This window comes from Scyliorhinus torazame, chromosome 17 (assembly GCF_047496885.1).
Source record: "Scyliorhinus torazame isolate Kashiwa2021f chromosome 17, sScyTor2.1, whole genome shotgun sequence".
In the NCBI taxonomy this organism is placed as follows: Eukaryota; Metazoa; Chordata; class Chondrichthyes; order Carcharhiniformes; family Scyliorhinidae; genus Scyliorhinus; species Scyliorhinus torazame.
In genome coordinates this window covers 94951500-94972536 of record NC_092723.1, presented here as the reverse complement: position 1 = coordinate 94972536, position 21037 = coordinate 94951500, and the positions used below count along the sequence as shown (strand labels likewise).

At 47.3% G+C, this 21037-nt stretch overlaps 1 long non-coding RNA gene across 1 annotated transcript; it reads right to left on the bottom strand.

The window, feature by feature from the left end:
- Positions 1 to 659: 659 nt before the first annotated feature.
- On the bottom strand, positions 660 to 13415 carry LOC140393555 (uncharacterized). The gene is made up of 2 exons (XR_011935659.1): positions 12715 to 13415; positions 660 to 2095 (listed from the first exon to the last, which is right to left on the bottom strand). It is a non-coding gene; the product is annotated as an uncharacterized lncRNA (long non-coding RNA).
- Positions 13416 to 21037: the final 7622 nt, after the last annotated feature.

Genomic DNA, 21037 nt, shown 5'->3' with positions numbered 1-21037 from the left:
TAACAGGATTAGACAGGGTAGATGCTACCAATGATGGGTTTGTCCAGAACCAGGGGTCACAGTCTGAGGATTCAGGGTAACCCATTTTGGACAGAGATAAGGAGACATTTTTTCACACAAAGAGTAGTGAGCCTGTGGAATTCATTCCTACTGGAAGTAGTTGATGCTAAAACATTGAATATATTCAAGAGGCATCTGAATATAGCACTTGGGGAGAATGGGATCAAAGGCTATGGGGAGAAAGCAGGATTAGGTTATTGAGTTGGATGATCAGCCATGATCGTAATGAATGGCGGAGCAGGCTCGAAGGCATCCTCCTGCTCCCATCTTCTATGTATCTATGCATCTACGAGGAAAGAATAAATATATGATGTAATAACAGAACAATGGTCTAACAATCTTCCTAATTCCCAAAACCCTGTATCACCCTCCATCCAGACACACACAAGACGGAAATGGAGGGGAAAGGTTTAAAATGAAAAAGGAATTAATCGTTATGAGATTGTTCTTTGCTGCCGATGTCGCTCTTTGTAGCCAGCGATCTCCTAATCATGTATCTGTTGCTCTTTTTAGTAATGGTGCCCTTTAGAGTCGCCAGGTATCAAATGATACCACCTTTACTGGATATCGATCAAAGGACCACACAACCAGTTAGTCAGTTCAAGTTCAAAGATAATCTATTTACACACACGGATTACTTCGACATGCAACACAAAACACTACAAGTTAAAGTACACCTATCAACAACAATAACCTATACTTAACTTCAGGGCAACCGGCTCTATGCAGATGGTTTGTTCGGATCTTGCGTGGCTGTGTGGAAGAAGTGGCTTTGTTTCTGTTGGGCTCATCCGTCTGGTAGTGATCGTTGGTCTTGAACTTGTCTGTCTGGTCGTTAAGCTGCACTTGGGTTGGCATAGGCCGGATCCAAGAGAGACCGAGCACATGGCTGTGTCTCTTCTTATCCCTCTGGGATTTGCGCTCTTTGGGGCGGTCCTTAACTTGGACCTAATAATGCGACAGGTTTCGATCACTGCCTTCGAATTTGGCCAATAAAGGGGCGGGTGCCTTGATGGCTGGGCGTGTTCTTAGCGGTCATTGACCTTGACTGTTTGGGCTCCCTGAGCAAAGGGAGTGGCGCCGCTTAGTCTGTATCTGTATCGGTTACCTGAGTACAGTTCTTTTGTTCTGGGGAAATGGGCCATGAGAATGCAAACGAGCGGGGGTTTTGATAGCGTCTAGCTATCTGGGTAGCAAATCCACACACAAGCTTGGAGTCTGCCTGAGTCCTGGGTTGGCCATAATTCCCATGGTCCTTTGCAGGTGGCCATCTGAGATGGCTACATCCTGTCCTCTTGATCCTGAAAGCAAAGCATGGTGGATCACACTGTTGATCCCTTATCCATCCCTCGTGTGCTGGTTACCCTTAGTCAAGGACTACTCTGTCCTATGTTTTTGGTGCATTTACCTTACATTTTTATGAACACATCATACATTCATAATTTCTAACGGGTCACTATATAACATTTCACTGTTCCACACAATTGAATATCTAACTAACACTATCTAAACTACTCTCATGCTGCTGGCAAATATCAAAAAAGAACTTGTGTACAATACAAGATTTCAAAACAGCAGCATCACATTCCTTCTTAATCCATCAAAGTTAGAGAGGTATACGGTCTTCATTTTTATCAGCGATTACAGTGTTTGTTGAGTTGGGTGAATTCCAAAGAAGTGGGCTCGGAGTGTATATATCGGGAAGCGGGGGGCTCCTTTTCGCCATTTGTGGAGTCTAAGTGTCTGGATGAGACTGACAGATTATTTCAATTACCAGAAGGGTCTCTACTGTGTATGAAAGGGGGTACTACCATTTGGCAATGTTTTCGCACCAAGTGGGGGTTTCAGTGTCTATCTCTATGTGTGGTGGTGTCCGGGCTACGGGTGTCATGTTGTGTGGTGGTGTTCAGGGCCGGTGTGGTGTGTGGTACAGAGGCTTGTAACGCGCGCAGTTGTAGGAGTCCAGCGATGATCACAATGTAGGTCATCAGTCCTCTCTTCATCTTGTCTTCTGTCTTCCGTTTTCCGTATATTCCTGGGGGTGCAAGCATAATATCTGTTATTCTCTTCGGTTAATAACTTGTTTATTTGTCTTTCTCTCCTTAGCTTCAATTACCCATTAGAATCGTCACCATGTCTGACTCCCTCATTTTTTTTTTTGAAATAACACTTTGAGTGACAAGACATTGCCCCAAAAAAATTTATTTGTAAGTGCAGAGATTCTCGCAGCTGGTGGTCGATGCGGGGAGTGGGTGGACAATTTCTCCGTCCAGTCTTTCCTTTACTGCAACCAGTGATGGCTGAGGCTCACCTTAACTAGCCAAATTTTAGGGCGGCCAGTTTTATAGAGTTTCGTCGACCCAGGGTCCAGAGGTAGTTTGTGTGTAGCAGCATATGTGGCAACCAAGTGTGTCAAATGTGTAAATAGCAGGTAGGGAACGACCAGAGGGTTGCGGAAGGTAAAGGGATGAGTGTACAGACTGTGGCAAAGGGCATTCTTCAAACCACAATGAAAAGCAGAGAAGGGGAAACTAAGACCTGCCAAAGACATTCCAGAGTACTCGAAGTGACGGGAACATGAGGTGCGTGTGGGTCGCGGCAGGGCAAGAATGGGTAGAATCCCCGAGTAGGGCGGTAATCAGTGCCGTTGCTCCACTACCCAAGCTTAACTGACCGGATGCATTTGGGGCCCTCAGGCAGGGCGGGGATTAGTGCCTTTATTCCCTATCTGGGTGACCGAAAGGAGCGGAAAGAATTTGTAACACATGTGAGATCCAACAATTGTTCCTTTAACGGCCATTGGTCAGTAAATGGCATTGGAAGAGTAACTATGACTGTATCAAGAAATTGGGTGCAAGGCTGACATTAATTAAAACCACATAACAAGGAGAAAGAAAGAAGGAAAATGAAAAGGCGGCAGGCTCCATCAGGAAGTAGGACACCGTAATTCTTATGCGGCTCCTTTTTCTCATCATCTGGACACCTCGGGGTTCTGTATCCAAAAGCGTTGTAAAAGGATTACCATAACGGGAGTCAGAATCTGAATCATCACAATTTCCCGGTTGCCAGGCTCATGTCTGCCGTTTTTGCGCCGTGGCCGCATGGGCTGTCGTGGAATCCGAATCGTCATGTCTAACGAGTCTACAAGAGTTGTCGCGGTGCCAAAAGGGGTTTGTTTGTCATGAGGCATAGGGGCGGTGGCAGTGAAGGGCAAGTTACTGTTGTCGGGCGGTGGCGGTGGCTCTGGCTCTGGAAGGGGTTATCGGGGGCCAAACGTGACTTGGCCGTGGTACCAGGGGCTAGAGTGACTGGGGCTGGGGTGGTTGTACCAGTGATCAGTGATCGCGGTCAATTCGGGGAGGCTGGCGCCGTCATCGGAGTCAAGCTCTAGGTGGAAGGTCGTACCCATGGGCGGAGACAAGGTCGGGTCTGTGGGCATGGACGTGCTGTCAGGGCTGGGGGAGGGTTGGACTAGGTTGACGCTGGGTGGGGCATAATCGTCTGCTATTGCTCTTGAGATGTGGTGGGAGTGGCTACATTGGGTTCCATAGATTTTGAGCTGGTTGATGTGGAACCAACCAGTTTTACCATTGGGGTACATTATCTTGTACACAGAGGGGCTTACTTTGTCCGAAATGGAGTAGGGTCCTGCAAATGTGGGGGAGAGGAAAGAACTGTGGGATTGTAAAGGGAAATCATTACTTGCTGACCGACTGTGTACTCTACGGGGTGGCCGGTTTTGTCAAAGCAGTCTTTACTCCGCTTCTTTCTAGCGCCTAGGTGGACAGCTGCAGCGAGTTGTGTTGCTTTAATATTGTCTGTGACTTGTTGGACCGCTTTTCATGGGTGAGGGCGGTGACTGTGGGGCTTGCCAAATCGAGACCTAATAAATATACAATTCCTTTCATGGGTCGTCCGGTCATGAGAGTGTGGGGGGTGAAACCTGTGGAACTGGATACTGTGTTCCGAATAATCATAAGCGCGAATGCGAGAACTGTGTCCCACGTGGTATTGTTCTGTTGCACCATCTTTCTAATGGTCGCTTTTAAAGTGCGATTAATTCTCTCAACAATGCCGCTGGATTGGGAGTGACATGTGGAACTTTTGTTTGATTCCGAAAATCGTTAGAAGGTTTTAAATTGCTCTGCCGGTGAAATGAGAACCTTGGTCTGACTCAATGCTGCGGGGGAGACCCTACCGTGTAAATATCTGTTGGGTCAAATCTTAGCTGTGGCCTTTGCAGTGTTTGGCCGTGAGGGAAATGCTTCTACCCATTTTGTCAAGGTGTCGATTACCTCTAATACGTATTTGAAACCATATCTGCAAGGGGGCGGGGGCCAATGTAGTCGAGTTGCAAATTTGTCCAAGGGCCATTAATAGGTCGGGTGTGTCTCAATTGTCCCTTCTTGGAGTACCTTACAGGATTGTTCTGTGCACAGATTAAACAGTTCTCAACATAATGCGTGACATCTGCTTTTAAATTGGGCCACCAACACAAAGGTTTTCAATGGGCAATGGGATTGACTGATGTACATGTACGTCATGAGTTGGAAAATTATCTGGTTTCTGTCCTGGGTGGGGGCCACATAAATTCCATTTTTCAAAACTATACCATTCTGTACTGTCAGTGGGTCCTTGTATTTGTCGTAGAGGGCTGGGAAGTTACCGTCGAAAACTTGTTTGAGAGTGTCGTCTGCCTTTTTGGCCTGGGGTAGATCCTCGATATTGGTCTGAGAAACCTGGACTGCGGTATCGGTTCACTTTTGGGGGATTGCCAAAAGTGACCATGGCGTGATCCTGACTTAGCTAAGGCGTCTGCCTTTACATTACCATTTCGGAAACATGGATAGAGCAGGGACAGGGATGGTTGTTGCAGGTGCCGGGGTTGAGATATTACAGTAAGTTCAGGGAAGGTGGTAAAAGAGGGGGAGGGGTGGCATTGTCAGTTGAGGACAGTATTACGGTGGCAGAAAGGACGGTTAATGAGGACTCGTCTACTGAGGTAGTATGGGCTGAGGTTAGAAACAGGAAAGGAGAGGTCACCCTGTTAGGGGTTTTCTATAGGCCTCCGAAAAGTTCCAGAGATGTAGAGGAAACGATTGCAAAGATGATTCTGGATAGGAGCGAAAGTAACAGGGTAGTTGTTATGGGGGACTTTAACTTTCCAAATATTGACTGGAAACGCTATTGTTCGAGTACTTTAGATGGGTCCGTTTTTGTCCAATGTGTGCAGGAGGGTTTCCTGACACAGTATGTAGATAGGCCAACGAGAGGTAGGTGAGCACTTTGATGATAATGACCACAATTCGATTACGTTTACTTTAGTGATGGAAAGGGATAGGTATATACCGCAGGGCAAGAGTTATATCTGGGGGAAAGGCAATTATGATGCGATGAGGCCAGACTTAGGATGCATCGGATGAAGAGGAAAACTGCAGGGAATGGGCACAATGGAAATGTGGAGCTTGTTCAAGGAACAGCTACTGCATGTCCTTGATAAGTATGTACCTGTCAGGCAGGGAGGAAGTGGTCGAGTAAGGGAACCGTGGTTTACTAAAGCAGTTGAAACACTTGTCAAGAGGAAGAAGGAGGCTTATGTAACGATGAGACATGAAGGTTCAGTTAGGGCGCTCGAGAGTTACAAGTTAGCTAGAAAGGACTTAAAGAGAGCTAAGAAGAGCCAGGAGGGGACATGAGAAGTCTTTGGCAGGTAGGATCAAGGATAACCCTAAAGATTTCTATAGATATGTCAGGAATAAAAGAATGACTAGGGTAAGAGTAGGGCCAGTCAAGGACAGTAGTGGGAAGTTGAGCGTGGAGTCCGAGGAGATAGGAGAGGTGCTAAATGAATATTTTTCATCAGTATTCACACTGGAAAAAGACAATGTTGTCGAGGAGAATACTGAGATTCAGGCGACAAGACTAGAAAGGCTTGAGGTTCATAAGGAGGAGCTGTTAGCAATTCTGGAAAGTGTGAAATAGGATTTGGTGGGAAGCTAGGGAGGAGATTGCTGAGCCTTTCGCTTTGATCTTTAAGTCATCTTTGTCTACAGGAATAGTGCCAGAAGACTGGAGGATAGCAAATGTTGTCCCCTTGTTCAAGAAGGGGAGTAGAGATAACCCCGGTAACTATAGACCAGTGAGCCTTACTTCTGTTGTGGGCAAAATCTTGGAAAGCTTTATAAGAGATAGGATGTATAATCATTTGGAAAGGAATAATTTGATTAGAAATAGTCAACACGGTTTTGTGAAGGGTAGGTAGGTCGTGCCTCACAAACCTTATAGAGTTCTTTGAGAAGGTGACCAAACAGGTGGATGAGGGCAAAGCAGTTGATGTGATGTATATGGATTTCAGTAAAGTGTTTGATAAGGTTCCCACGGTACGCTACTGCAGAAAATACGGAGGCATGGGATTCAGGGTGATTTAGCAGTTTGGATCAGAAATTGGCTAGCTGGAAGAAGACAAAGGGTGGTGGTTGATGGGAAATATTCAGACTGGAGTCCAGTTACTAGTGGTGTATCACAAGGATCTGTTTTGGGGCCACTGCTGTTTGTCATTTTTATAAATGACCAGGAGGAGGGCGTAGAAGGATGGGTGAGTAAATTTGCAGATGATACTAAAGTCAGTGGAGTTGTGGACAGTGCGAAGGATGCTACAAGTTACAGAGGGACATAGATAAGCTGCAGTGCTGGGCTGAGAGGTGGCAAATGCAGTTTAGTGCAGAAAAGTGTGAGGTGATTAATTTTGGAAGGAATAACAGGAAGACAGAGTACTGGGCTAATGGTAAGATTCTTGGCTGTGTGGATGAGCAGAGAGATCTCGGTACCCATGTACATAGATCCCTGAAAGTTGCCACCCAGGTTGAGAGGGTTGTTAAGAAGCTTTTATTGGTATAGGGATTGAGTTTCGGAGCCATGAGATCATGTTGCAGCCGTTCAAAACTCTGGTGCGGCCACATTTGGAGTATTGCGTGCAACTCTGGTCGCCGCATTATAGGATGGATGTGAAAGCTTTGGAAAGGGTGCAGAGGAGATTTACCAGAATGTTGCCTGGTATGGAGGGAAGATCTTATGAGGAAAAGCTGAGGGACCTGAGGCTCTTTTCGTTAGAGAGAAGAAGGTTAAGAGGTGATCAGAGGATTTGATAGGGCGGACAGTGAGAGCCTTTTTCCTCGGATGGTGATGTCTAGCACGAGGGGACATAGCTTTAAATTGAGGGGAGAAAAATATAGGACAGATGTCAGAGGTAGGTTCTTTACTCAGAGAGTAGTAAGGGTGTGGAATGCCCTGCCTGCAACAGTAGTGGACTCGCCAACATAAGGGCATTCAAATGGTCATTGGATAGACATATGGACGATAAGGGAATAGTGTAGATGGGCTTTAGAGTGGTTTCACAGGTCGGCGCAACATCGAGGGCTGAAGGGCCTGTACTGCGTTGTAATGTTCTATGTTCTATGACCAGGTGGGGAGGAACGGTGATGGCTTCTCACTTTAATAATACCGTAATGGAGCTGAGGGTAGGTGTTTACCATCAGCGGATACGAATCCTCGAGATTCCCACAGGGGCAGGGATTTTGCCAAGCTTTAGCACACATATAAACTGTCCGAATGCATGTCCACTGGGGTCGGAAAGGAATCTGGGTGCTGCACTAGATATGCTATTGCTGCTAGCGATCCTAGGTGGCCGGGCAAGTTTAAAGATATTTCTTCTAATATCTGTGCGTCCCTGTGCGTCTTCTACATAAATTCCACAACCAGTTATTCTCTTTCCATTTTCTATCATGGAGGAACCGTCTGCATAAATCTTTTAAGCGTTGTCTATGGTCTGGGAATCCTGTGCTTTACTGCCTGCTCGTGTGTGCAGTGACTTCGGAATAACGGATCCTGTGTGGTGTTGGCCTGCTATGATCTGGCACTTGCATACTGAAGATTGCCTGCTAGAAATGTGTGGGTCTTTGTACGTTTGACTGTAATGTCCCTTCCTTGTAACAACAGTGTCCAGCGAGCTGCTCTGATCTGGCTGACTGATCCGTCCTTTAACCTATCATCTAACAATAGCTGCGTTGGGTTGTGCTCGGTTAAAATCGTCACTGGGTTAAGGCCTGTGATGTATGCAAAATACTGCACTGCCCAAAAGACTGCAAGCAAGTGCCAGATCATAGCAGGCCAACATACAGGCTGTAAATCCGTGCTCTACGGAATCCAAACTTCGTGAGGCATAGGCTACGGGTCCTAAGCGGTCATGTCTTTCCTGTAGGAATACTGCTGATAGGGTTCGGTCGGTGTTTGCTACTTCTATGGCATAGTGAGAGTGTGAACAAAGAACAAAGAAAATTACAGCACAGGAACAGGCCCTTCGGCCCTCCCAGCCTACGCCGATCCAGATCCTATATCTAAACCTGTCGCCTATTTTCCAAGGATCTACTTCCCTCTGTTCCCCACCCGTTCATATATCTGTCTAGATGCATCTTAAATGATGCTATTGTGCCCGCCTCTACCACCTCCGCTGGCAAAGCGTTCGAGGCACCCACCACCCTCTGCGTAAAAAACTTTCCACGCACATCTCCCTTAAACTTTCCCCCTCTCACCTTGAAATCGTGACCCCTTGTAATTGACACCCCCACTCTTGGAAAAAGCTTGTTGCTATCCGCCCTGTCCATACCTCTCAATTCTGTAGACCTCAATCAGGCCCCCCCCCCCCTCAACCTCCGACATTCCAACGAAAACAATCCTAATCTACTCAACCTTTCATTATAGCTAGCACCCTCCATACCAGGCAACATCCTGGTGAACCTCCTCTGCACCCTCTCTAAAGCATCCACATCCTTCTGGTAATGTGGCGACCAGAACTGCACGCAGTATTCCAAATGTGGCCTGACCAAAGTCCTATACAACTGTACTCTTGTACTCAATACCCCGTCCAATGAAGGCAAGCCTCATCGATGGTGTCCGTGTGCTGAGGAAGCCATTCCCATGGGGCGTTCTTTTTAAGGAGCTCTGAGAGTGGGGCTGCTTTTGTGGCAAAACCATCAATATGGTTCCTACAATATCCAACTAATCCTAAGAATGACCTGAGTGCAGTGGTATTGTGGGGCAGGGGCAATTTAACTATTGACTCAATTAGCTTCTGTTCGATCTCTCTCTTCCCGTGGGTGATAATGGTGCCTGAATAAAGGACCTTTTCTTTTAAGATCTGGGCTTTTTTGGAAATGACCTTGCATCCAATGGATTGCAAAAGACCTAGTAATTCTGAAAGAAGCTTAACATGCTCTTCCTTTGTGTCCGTCTGTAGGAGTAAGTCGTCCACATGCTGTATAAGGCATTCGGGGCGAGAAAATTTGGAAAGTCCGTTGGCCAATTGTCGGTGGAAAATGGAGGGGGAGTTGTGGAATCCTTGTGGGAGGCATGTCCACCTATACTGCTGCCCTTGAAATGTGAACGCGAACTTATATTGACAGGTCTTGTCTAGCGGGATGGACCAAAAGCCATTGCTGATGTCCAGCACTGTGAAATACTTTGCCTACACTCCCTGCTTGAGCATGGTCTCGGGACTTGTGGCAACGGTGGGGGCTGCTAAAGGGGTGACCTTGTTAAGCTCTCGGTTGTCGATTGTCAGTCGCCAAGAACCATCGGGTTTTTTCACGGGCCAAATTGGGGCATTATTTGTTGAGGCTACCGGCCGAATTACTCCTTGATCTAATAAGCTATTGATGGCTTTTGAAATCTCACCCTCGGCCTGCTGTGGGAAACCATATTGCTTTTGTGGCTTAGGATCGGGACCTGAAATTGTGCCCATTCCTGGGATCTTCCCACAATTGTGTTTGTGTTGGGTGAAGGAAGCTTTATGTTTTCTGAGGACCTCTCTAATTGTCTGGTCTGTACTAATTGTTTGCGGATCAAACCAATAGTCTCCTACTGAGCAAACCCTATGTTCATAGTCCCCTCCTGTGAGCCCAGCTCCATACACATCTATTCACGGGATCAAAGGAAAGGTTGTGGGAGTTCATAAAATCGATTTCTAGAATGTGCTCGGCTGTTTGGGACAAGTTGACTAAAACAACGGAGTGTCTGGTACTTAAGGTTCCTATCTGAATATCTGCAGGGCTGATATGTATCCCTGCTGTACGTGTCCGGTAAATCCACTAAGGTTGATGGTGTCTGTGGTGGGCCATTTGTCACGCTGGAACATTGTGGAGGAGTTTAAAGTGGTGCGGGGCTCTCCTGTGTCCCAAAGGACTCTACTGGATGTCTCCGGACTGTGCCTGTGACTACTGGCCTGCCTGATTTGTCCCAGAGTGTGTCACAGACCCTAGTTGGGAGTCTGAACACCGTCAATCTGTGGTGTTGATCGCTGAATTATCTGAACGGGCGCTAACACTATGTATGGGCTTAACATTGTTCCAAGGTGGGAGGTTTGATTGTTGGTATCGTTGTTGGTTCGAGGGGTTTTGTCGGCATTCGCGGGCGTAATGTCCCATGTGTCCACAATTGTAGCAACCTCGTGGTGCCTGTGCTCTGGGGTGCTGTCCTTCATGTCTACCCTCATTTATCCATATTGGGTCCTGGTTAGTCCTGACTGGGTGCATATTGCTTCTATCTGTTCCTGATCTGCCTTCCTGTGTAGGGATTGTTCACAAGTTCTGGAGAGTCGCTTTAAAAGCCAAATTTCATTATGTGTGTGGCCTGCGGGGTCGTAATTCACACAAGCCTTTTGACCAGCTTCTGTGGCGTGGAAGTGTGGGCCCATTTAGTTGTGTTGTCGTTATCTAAGTGTGCACAGTTCAAATCCACAAATACTGCTCTAAAATGGATCCAAAGGCGACCTGCAAATGCGGTCGGATGCTCTCCCTTCTTTTGCCTACAACGGTTCAGACCTTCTACTAGGTCTCCCATGCTGTACCCGATCGCATCTAAAATGGCCGTTTTCATCTCCTGTAGGGTTCCTCCTCCTACATTCTGGGGTTCTGGCAAAGCTGAGCTAATGGACTGGTCAAGGCTCATTACTATAAGTTTAATTTCCTCCCTTTCGTCTCGACTGTACCTTTTGCTGGCGTACTCTCTCAAAGAAATTATGCGGGTCTGCGGTGGGTTCGAATGGATCAATTTTAGCGTAGGCATCTCTCAATTGGGTGATGGATAATGGGGTGGTGTAAACGCAATCGGGCTCCTCCCGATCCGATGACTTGCGCTGTGTGGTGACTGGATTCATGGGGATGTGTGCTGCATGTGCAGTTGGTGGTGTGGGTTCTTTCCTTTTCAGGGCATGGGGGGGGCTCTATTGTGATTTTCTGTGTTCTCCACATACCTCTGGGCGGTTTCATTTAGTTCTTGCCAATTGGGGCCATTCTCCTCATCTAAATTTTGTCCAAAGGTATCTCTAAATCAGTTTTGCACTGAAAGCAGTGACTGCAACTTCTCTATTTGTTGTCTACATTTCGCGTGGTCTACTGTGCTCTGTCTTTGTTCTGTAGTGGAGCTATGGAGCGCTCGTAAAGCTGCCTTTAAATCTGCGCATTGTCTCGTTAACTGTGCTACCTGCTGTTCTGTCTCTTCTCGTACCAAGACTGCGCACTGTGTATCTTGGTAGGCTTTATCGTACTGGGTCTGAAAGCTGCTAAAGTGAACTAAACAAGATTGGTGTGCCCGTTTGACATCAGCCATCTCTTTCTCTTTAGCTTCCAACTGTTCCCGGAGTTGCTCATTAATCTTTTCACTTTCACGGTAGTTTCCCTCATTCTTCTCCTCTTTCTCAACTAGCTGTCGGCGGAGCGTCCTCACGACCTCCTCTGTGCCTCACAACAGTGCCAAACAGGACACTATTGCCATCGGCTTTCGAACTTTCGCTGCATTTTTCTTATATACCTCGGTTAGGTTGTCCCACCAGGTTTGTCCCATGCTTCCTGGACCTGACACATCATTTGAACAAAACTCAGACCAAAGGGGCCACCCTTTCCCCTTCAAATACTTCCTCAATTCCTATTCCCATATGAGGCACTGCTCTGCTCTGTTGGTCACTGCGGACCTTGGGTACCTATGGGTTCATCAAATGTTCCATCGCTTTTGTGGCCATTGCTACTCTTATTTCGTTTTTGCTACTGTGAATCTCCGTTTTTCCCACCATTAATCTCTGTTTTTCCTTCCGTTAATCTCTGATTTTCCTACCGTTAATTTGGGATAGGGGGAATAAGGCGGTGATTCGAACAACGGGTATGGCCTAGGCTATTTTCCAGTTCACAATACTCCCGATGGTTGTACGCAAAACCTAACAAGTTTACCTTATATCCCTGTTAGTACCCATGCAAGTTAATGCACACTTCCGAATCTTGGCGATTTGATCGATAGGGGCCTTACACTTGTGGTTCTTTCTGTTTGTTGTTTTTGCAATTGGATTTCAAAGTTTTGTGGGTTCTCTCGGAGTGACAAAATCACTTCTCATCGAGTCCCGTCTAATGTCGCCAATAATGTTGCCAATCGCCACCAGAGTCACTGTTGCTCTTTAGAGTTGCTAGGTATCAAATGATACCACCACAAGGCTCTACCCGATATCGATCAAAGGACCACACAACCAGTTAGTCAGTTCAAGTTAGAAGATGGTTCATTTACACACAAGGATTACTTCGACATGCAACACAAACACTACAAGTTAAACTGCACCTAACAACTACAACGACCGAAAATTAACTTCAGGGCAATTGGCTCTATGCAGATGGACAAGGCCTTTGTCCGGATCTTGCATGGCTGGGTGGAAGAAGTGGCTCTGTTTCTGCTGGGCTCATCCGTCTGGTAGCGATCGTTGGTCTTGAAATTGTCTGTCTGGTCGTTCTGCTGCACTTGGGTTGGCATAGGCCGGATCCAAGAGAGACCGAGCACATGGCTGTGTCTCATCTTACCCCTCTGGGTTTTCGTGCTCTTTGTGGCAGTCCTTAACTTGGACCCAATAATTTGACAGGCTTCGATCACTGCCTTCGATTTTGGCCAATAAAGGGGCGGGTGCCTTGATGGCTGGCCGTGTCCTGGGCGGTCATTGACCTTGGCTGTTTGGGCTCCCTGAGTAAAGGGAGTGGCGCCGATTAGTCTGTATCTGTATCGGTTACCTGAGTACAGTTCTTTTGTTCTGCGGAAATGGGCCATTAGAATGCAAACGAGCGGGGGTTTCGATCGCGTCTAGCTATCTGGGTAGCAAATCCACACACAAGCTCTGAGTCTGTCGGAGTCCTGGGTTGGCCATAATTCCCACGGTCCTTTGCAGGTGGCCATCTGAGATGGCTACATATCCAATCAAATACACAGGCTGCAGAATGCTCTCTCTCTAGAGAGAGACAGACAGACAGACAGAGAGAGAGACACAAATTTAAAACTGCCTCATGCCTGGATCTCTTCACTGAACAGCACACAAAATGGCACTCTTCAGAAGACCTGCCTTCCTTCTGGAACTTTCTGTCTGGCCTCACCAACCATCGGAGAAGGTTGAAAATTGTACAAATCCTGATTTGCTGCATGGCAAGGCCATCAAATTATCATCACGGGTTTTGCCACATAACCTAAAGGGGATGTCTTGGCTTGGTCCATCATGAGAGGGGGTTTCAACTCTGCCTGAAATCTATAGTTTAAACAGAAATCACAGATGGGTGTAACAATGTCATAGCAACTAACCAGAAGTCAGGCAGCAGAGTAGGGATAAACAGGGGAACACAGGACAGATAGACGTATATTAACATTTGAATATTAAGCACCCAACCTCACCATTTTGAAGCACATTCGTTATAGTCACAACATAATATTCCAACATGGCATTTGTGTCTGTCGCTCACCAACCTTATTCACCACACTTTCTGCATTTACATGCATGCTTTGTAAGCATGCCTTTATATTTCTTGTGGTCCCTCTTAATATGTTGCTACAGACAGAATTTATGTGTCTTCTTACTGCCCATGATAAATGTGTTTTATTGTAATAAGTCCACGGAGGCAGAAGCCCCGTCACCAGAATTCCTTGTATTTACAAACCCAACAGCTGAACAACCATGACCATTCAGTCTGCTGTCTACACCGGGAGTGCAGAGGATCTGACATTTCCTGTTGTATACACAGAAAGGGGTTCCCTCAGGGAACTCGTATTCTAATTTGCCAATCTCAAAGGCCTGGCCTAAGTCATTACACCCCTCCCCCCCCCAAAGTCCGAGGAGCTCCCGTGGTCCTCCTGACTCGCGGGTCTCCTGCTTCGTATTTGCGCTGGGTCCAGCTCCTCCACTTCAGCCTCTGACGTGGGGGGAGGGGGTTATAACGGCTAGGCGCTCGTCTTTTCCGATGTGAGCGCCTGAGGGGTTCGCCCCTTTCCTCCGGTGGCAGGATTACAGCTGCGGTATTATCCACGGTGTTCATATCCGAGTCCGATGTCCTCACCAGTGGTGTTGGAGGGGCGTGAATAGTTTGTCAGGGAGGACTCTCCACGGTCCTTGGTCTGAGTCAGCTCCGGAAGAGGAAACGAATCTGAGGCCTGCACCTGGTCCATGTGTTTCTTTATTACATGTTTTCCCACAAGTATCTCATATGACACAGGGCCTGTCCTGGCCTTGACTGTTCCTGCTACCCATGTGGGGCCATTCGCATAATTCTGACCCATACATTTTCACCTGTGTGGAACTGCCTTTCTCAGCGAGTGTTGTCATGGCCCCTGCATTGGGCGTCTTGGTGTTGCTCTATCCTGCCACTTAAATTCGGGAATAGTAAACTCAGCCGGGTTCGGAGTCATCTGCCCATGAGTAGTTCTGCCGGTGCTATTCCCATTGTGGTGTGTGGGGTTGTTTTGTAGTCAAATAGTCGGCGCGACAGTTTGGTGACCACTGATGCTGCTGACTGTTTCTTCAACCCGACTTTAAGGTCTGGACGACTCTCTCCGCCAAACCATTCGATGCCGCGTGGTTTGGTGCCATCCTTATGTGCCGGATGCCATTCAACTTCATACATTTTGTGAAGCCCTGGCTGGTGAAAACCGATCCATTATCCGAAACTAACACCTCCGGGATACCATGAGTTGCAAACGAGGTGCAGAGTTTTTCCAATAGTAGTTGTTGAATTTGCAGAGTTCAATTTGTCGACATCCAGCCATTTGGAATGGGCGTCTACTATTATAAAAAACATTGAACCCATAAACGGGCCTGCAAAATCGACGTGAAGTCGCGACCATGGTCTACCTGGCCATTCCTATGGGTGCAGCGGGACTGCCAGTGACACCTTCTGCCCTTGTTGGCATTCTTGGCACCGACCTACCAATGTCGCTATGTCTGTGTCCAGGCCTGGCCACCAGACATAGCTTCTGGCCAGCATCTTCATTTTTGAGACTCCGGGGTGCCCATGAAGTTCAGCCAGTATGGCTCGACAGCCTTGACTTGGAACTATTACTCGAGCCCCCCATAGCAGGATCCCGTCTTCCACGGTGATCTGCTCTCTCCTGCTCCAGTAAGGGTGGAATTCCGCCTGGACCAGTCTTTCCATCTCCCCAGTTAGCACCATGTGTTTTATTTTTGATAAAACCGGGTCCCTTTGAATCCATAAACGAATGTTTTGTGCGGCCACTGGAAGGGTGTCCAGGAAATGTAACATCATTACCGTTTCCTCTATTTTGGGTACTAACGGCAGGGCGTCCGGTAATGGCAGCCTGCCTAGTGCATCGGCGTTTGCCACCCGGGTTCCTGGCCGATGCTCCAGTTGTTACAATAGTAGGGCCCAGCGTTGGATCCGGACCAAAGCTATTGGTGGTATTGCTTTGTCTTCTTCCAACAAACCCAGCAATGGCTTGTGGTCTGTAATTATAGTGAATTTCCGCCTGTACAAGTACTGGTGAAATTTCTTCACCGCGAACATCACAGCCAGTCCTTCCTTTTCGATTTGGGCGTACTTTCGTTCTGCTGCTGCCAACGTCCTGGAAGCAAACGCTTTAGGTCGTTCCTGTCCGTTTTGCCCTCTGTGTGCCAAAACTGCACCAACGCCATATGGAGGCGTGTCGCACGTGAGCACCAACTCTTTCCTGGGGTCGTAGTGTGCCAAGACGTTCTCTGAGGAAAGCTGTTCTTTTATCTTCTTGAAAGCCCTGTCTTGGTGGGCGGACCACTCCCAGGCTTGCCCCTTTTTTAGTAATTGGTGTAGGGGGTCCAAGATGGAAGCTCTGTTCTGTATGAACTTTCCATAATATGTCACCAGTCCTAAAAAAGATCTTAACTCCTGGATTGTGGTGGGGGCCGAGGCATCTTTAAATCACCCTCACCCGATCCTCCAAAGGCTGTAACCCTGACTTGTCAACCTTGAACCCAGATAAGTTACTTGAGGTGCTGGTAAAACACATTTATCCCTCTTTGGACACACGCCTGCTGCTGAAAACCTCCTAAGGACTTCCTCCAGGCTTTGCAGGTGTTCTGCCTTTGTTGTTCCTGTGATGAGGACGTCGTCCAGGTAAATGGTGACCTGTGGTAGCCCTTGCAATATATTCTCCATTGTCCTCTGGAATATCGCACAAGCTGACGATACCCCGAAGGGTAATCTTGTATACTGAAAAAGGCCCTTCAGGGTGTTTATCGTTGAGAATCTTTGGGACTCTTCATCCAGCTTCAGCTGTAGATGTGCATGGCTCATATCCAGCTTTGAGAATAGGTGTCCTCCAGCCAGCTTTGCATACAAATCCTCAATCCGGGGAATTGGATATTTGTCCAGTTGTGAGTAGCGATTAATCGTTTGTTTGAAATCTCCACAAAGGCGGACCGAGCTGTCCGGCTGAAGGATAGGCACCATGGGTGCCGCCCACTCTGCAAACTGGACCGGTTTTATTATTCCCTCGCGCTCTAATCGTTTTATTTCCATATCGATTTTCTGCCTTAATGCGAAGGGTACTGGTCGGGCCTAGTAGAATTTTGGAACTGCCTCTGGATCTACATGCAATGTCGCCTTTGCTCCCTTTATTGTTCCGAGCCCTTCTCGGAAAACCTCTGGGTATTTGCAGAAGAGTTCTCTCAGGCGACCATTTTCCAGCTGGAAAATGTTTACCCAATCCAGCTGGATCTCTTTTAGCCAGTTTTGTCCCAATAAGCTTGGCCCCACACCTTTCACTACCATTAAAGGCAGCCTAGCCAGTTGCTCTCTCTAAGCCACAGTTACATGCGTTGTGCCCAACACTCTCAGTGGTTCCCCTGTGTATGTCCTCAGTTTTGCCGAGGTCCTGGTTAGGAATAAGGGTTGGAGTCCAGTGCGAATTTTATTGAATACTGTTTCCCCTCTGACTGATACGGCTGCTCCAGTGTCGACTTCCATCAGTGTGGGACGTCCATTCAACCTTATGGATAATTTAATGGGTTTTGATTTCACCATCATTACACAATTTAGTTGTTCCTCGTCGGAGGCAGGCGGGGCTTCTAGGGTAGGCATTCTCTTGTACCCCAACCTACGTGACCTTCACCAAGATGATGGTTTTGGGCTTCTATTTCTCTTTTCTGGCTCCGATCTCTGGCAACAACTACAATATTTTGCTGGGCGAAAGGCTACAGGGGCTGCCGTCTGTCTGGACCTAATTTATCTTGCTTGGGAGGGCTTCTGCGAGTGGGCCTGGTTAACTTAGTATCCGAGTCGTTCCTGAGGGTGGCTATGCAGTTGCCTATCCCCCAGTGGTAGTCCCTTAACTCAGTTTCACTGGTATGGGCGTCTACCTCCATCGGAGTACCCTGCAACTCCTGCGCTCCGCTTACCGCTTTTTCGAAGGACAATGCCAGCTGCAATGCTTGTTTCCAATCCAGCTCAGCCTCTGCTAACAGACGTTTCTGTATTGCTAAATTATTTATTCCACATACCAAACGGTCTCAGAGCATCTCATTTAGCGTCAGGCCAAATGCGCAAGCCTCTGTTAATCGCCTTAATCTTGTTAAAAAGTTTGTAACTGACTCCCCAGTGTCTCGGAATACTGAGTAAAACCAGTATCTTCGCAGGATTAGAGGTGCCTTGGGGTCATAGTACTCTTTTACTAAGTCCGTCAATTCCTGGAAAGTTTTTGTGTCCAGTGCCTCCAGAAAAGTTTGCATAATGGCAAAGGCTGCTGGCTCACACGCGGTCAGCAGAATGGCCCGTTGCTTTTCATCGGGAATTATATCGTTTGCTCTAAAGAAGTACTTCAGCCGCTCTACATAGTGGACTCAGTCTTTCACTGCAGGGTCAAAAGTGTCCAACTTTCCGAAAAAGGCATTTTGCCTGTCAGTGACTGACCTTCAATATGCGGCAGCTGCTGACAAGCAGGTTTCTTCGGGGCGTTCCATTTTCCTTGTCGCCACTGTAATAAGTTCACGGAGGCAGAAGTTCCGTCACTAGAATTCCTTTTATTTACAAACCCAACAGCTGAACAACCATGACCATTCAGTCTGCTGTCTACACCGGAAGTGCAGAGGACCTGACACTCCCTGTTATAGACACAGAAAGGGGTTCCCTGATTGAGCCACTAATCAGGGAACCCGTATTCTAATTGGCCAATCTCAAAGGTCTGGCCCAAGTCATTACATTTATTTATGATGGATGTGTGCAATAAGAAGAACAAAGAAAAATTACAGCACAGGAACAGGCCCTTCGGCCCTCCCAGCCTGCGCCGATCCAGATCCTATATCTAAAACTGTCGCCTATTTTCTAAGGATCTATATCCCTCTGCTCCCTGCCCATTCATGTATCTGTCTAGATACATCTTAAATTAGGCTATCGTGCCCGCCTCTACCACCTCCTCCGGCAATGCGGTCCAGGCAACCGCTACCCTCTGCGTAAAGAACTTTCCACGCATACCTCCCTTAAACCTTTGCCCTCTCATCTTGAACTCGTGACCCCTAGTAATTGGGTCCCCCACTCTGGGAAAAAGCTTCTTGCTATCCACCCTGTCTATACCTCTCATGATTTTGTAGTCCTCAATGAGGTCCAACTCAACCTCCGTCTTTCGAATGAAAATAATCCCAATCTACTCAACCTCTCTTCATAGAACCTAGAACATAGAAAAATACAGCACAGAACAGGCTGTTTGGCCCACGATGTTGTGCCGAGCCTTTGTCCTAGATTAATCATAGATTATCATTGAATTTACAGTGCAGAAGGAGGCCATTCAGCCCATTGAGTCTGCACCGGCTCTTGGAAAGAGCACCCTACCCAAAGTCAACACCTCCACCCAACATTAAGGGCAATTTTGGACACTAAGGGCAATTTATCATGGCTAATCCACCTAACCTGCACATCTTTGGACTGTGGGAGGAAACCGGAGCACCCGGAGGAAACCCACGCAGACACGGGGAGGATGTGCAGACTCCGCACAGACAGTGACCCAAGCCGGAATCGAATCTGGGACCCTGGAGCTGTGAAGCAATTGTGCTATCCACAATGCTACCGTGCTGCCCTTAAGAACAAATTAATCTACACTATATCATTCTACCATAATCCATGTACCTATCCAATAGCTGCTTGAAGGTCCCTAATGTTTCCGACTCAACTACTTCCACAGGCAGTGCATTCCATGCCCCCACTACTCTCTGGGTAAAGAACCTACCTCTGATATCCCCCCTATATCTTCCACCATTCACCTTAAATTTATGTCCCCTTGTAATGGTTTGTTCCACCCGGGGAAAAAGTCTCTGACTGTCTACTCTATCTATTCCCCTGATCATCTTATAAACCTCTATCAAGTCGCCCCTCATCCTTCACCGTTCTAATGAGAAAAGGCCTAGCACCCTTAACCTTTCCTCGTAAGACCTACTCTCCATTCCAGGCAACATCCTGGTAAATCTCCTTTGCACCTTTTCCAAAGCTTCCACATCCTTCCTAAAATGAGGCGACCAGAACTGTACACAATACTCCAAATGTGGCCTTACCAACATTTTGTACAGCTGCATCATCACCTCACGGCTCTTAAATTCAATCCCTCTGTTAATGAAGCACACCATAGGCCTTCTTCACAGCTCTATCCATTGAGTGGCAACTTTCAAAGATGTATGAACATAGACCCCAAGATCTCTCTGCTCCTCCACATTGCCAAGAACTCTACCGTTAACCCTGTATTCCGCATTCATATTTGTCCTTCCAAAATGGACAACCTCACACTTTTCAGGGTTAAACTCCATCTGCCACTTCTCAGCCCAGCTCTGCATCCTATCTATGTTTCTTCGCAGCCGACAACAGCCCTCCTCACTATCCAAAACTCCACCAATCTTCATATCGTCTGCAAATTTACTGACCCACTGTTCAACTCCCTCATCCAAGTCATTAATGAAAATCACAAACAGCAGAGGACCCAGAACTGATCCCTGCGGTACGCCACTGGTAACTGGGATCCAGGCTGAATATTTGCCACCCACCACAACTCTCTGACTTCTATCGGTTAGCCAGTTTGTTATCAAACTGGCCAAATTTCCCACTATCCCATGCCTCCTTACTTTCTGCAGAAGCCAACCATGGGGAACCTTATCAAATGCCTTCCTAAAATCCATGTACACTACATCCACTGCTTTACCTTCACCCACATGCTTGGTCACCTCCTCAAAGAATTCAATAAGACTTGTAAGGCAAGACCTACCCCTCATAAATCCGTGCTGACTATCCCTAATCAAGCAGTGTCTTTCCAGATGCTCAGAAATCCTATCCTTCAGTACCCTTTCCATGACTTTGCCTACCACCGAAGTAAGATTAACTGGCCTGTAATTCCCAGAGTTATCCCGAGTCCCTTTTTTGAACAGGGGCACGACATTCGCCACTCTCCAATCCCCTGGTACCACCCAGTGAGGATGAAAAGATCATTGCCAACGGCTCTGCAATTTCATCTCTTGCTTCCCATAGAATCCTTGGATATATCCCGTCAGGCCCGGGGGACTTGTCTATCCTCAAGTTTTTCAAAATGCCCAACACATCTTCCTTCCGAACAAGTATTTCCTTGAGCTTACCAATCTGTTTCACACTGCCCTCTCCAACAATATGGCCCC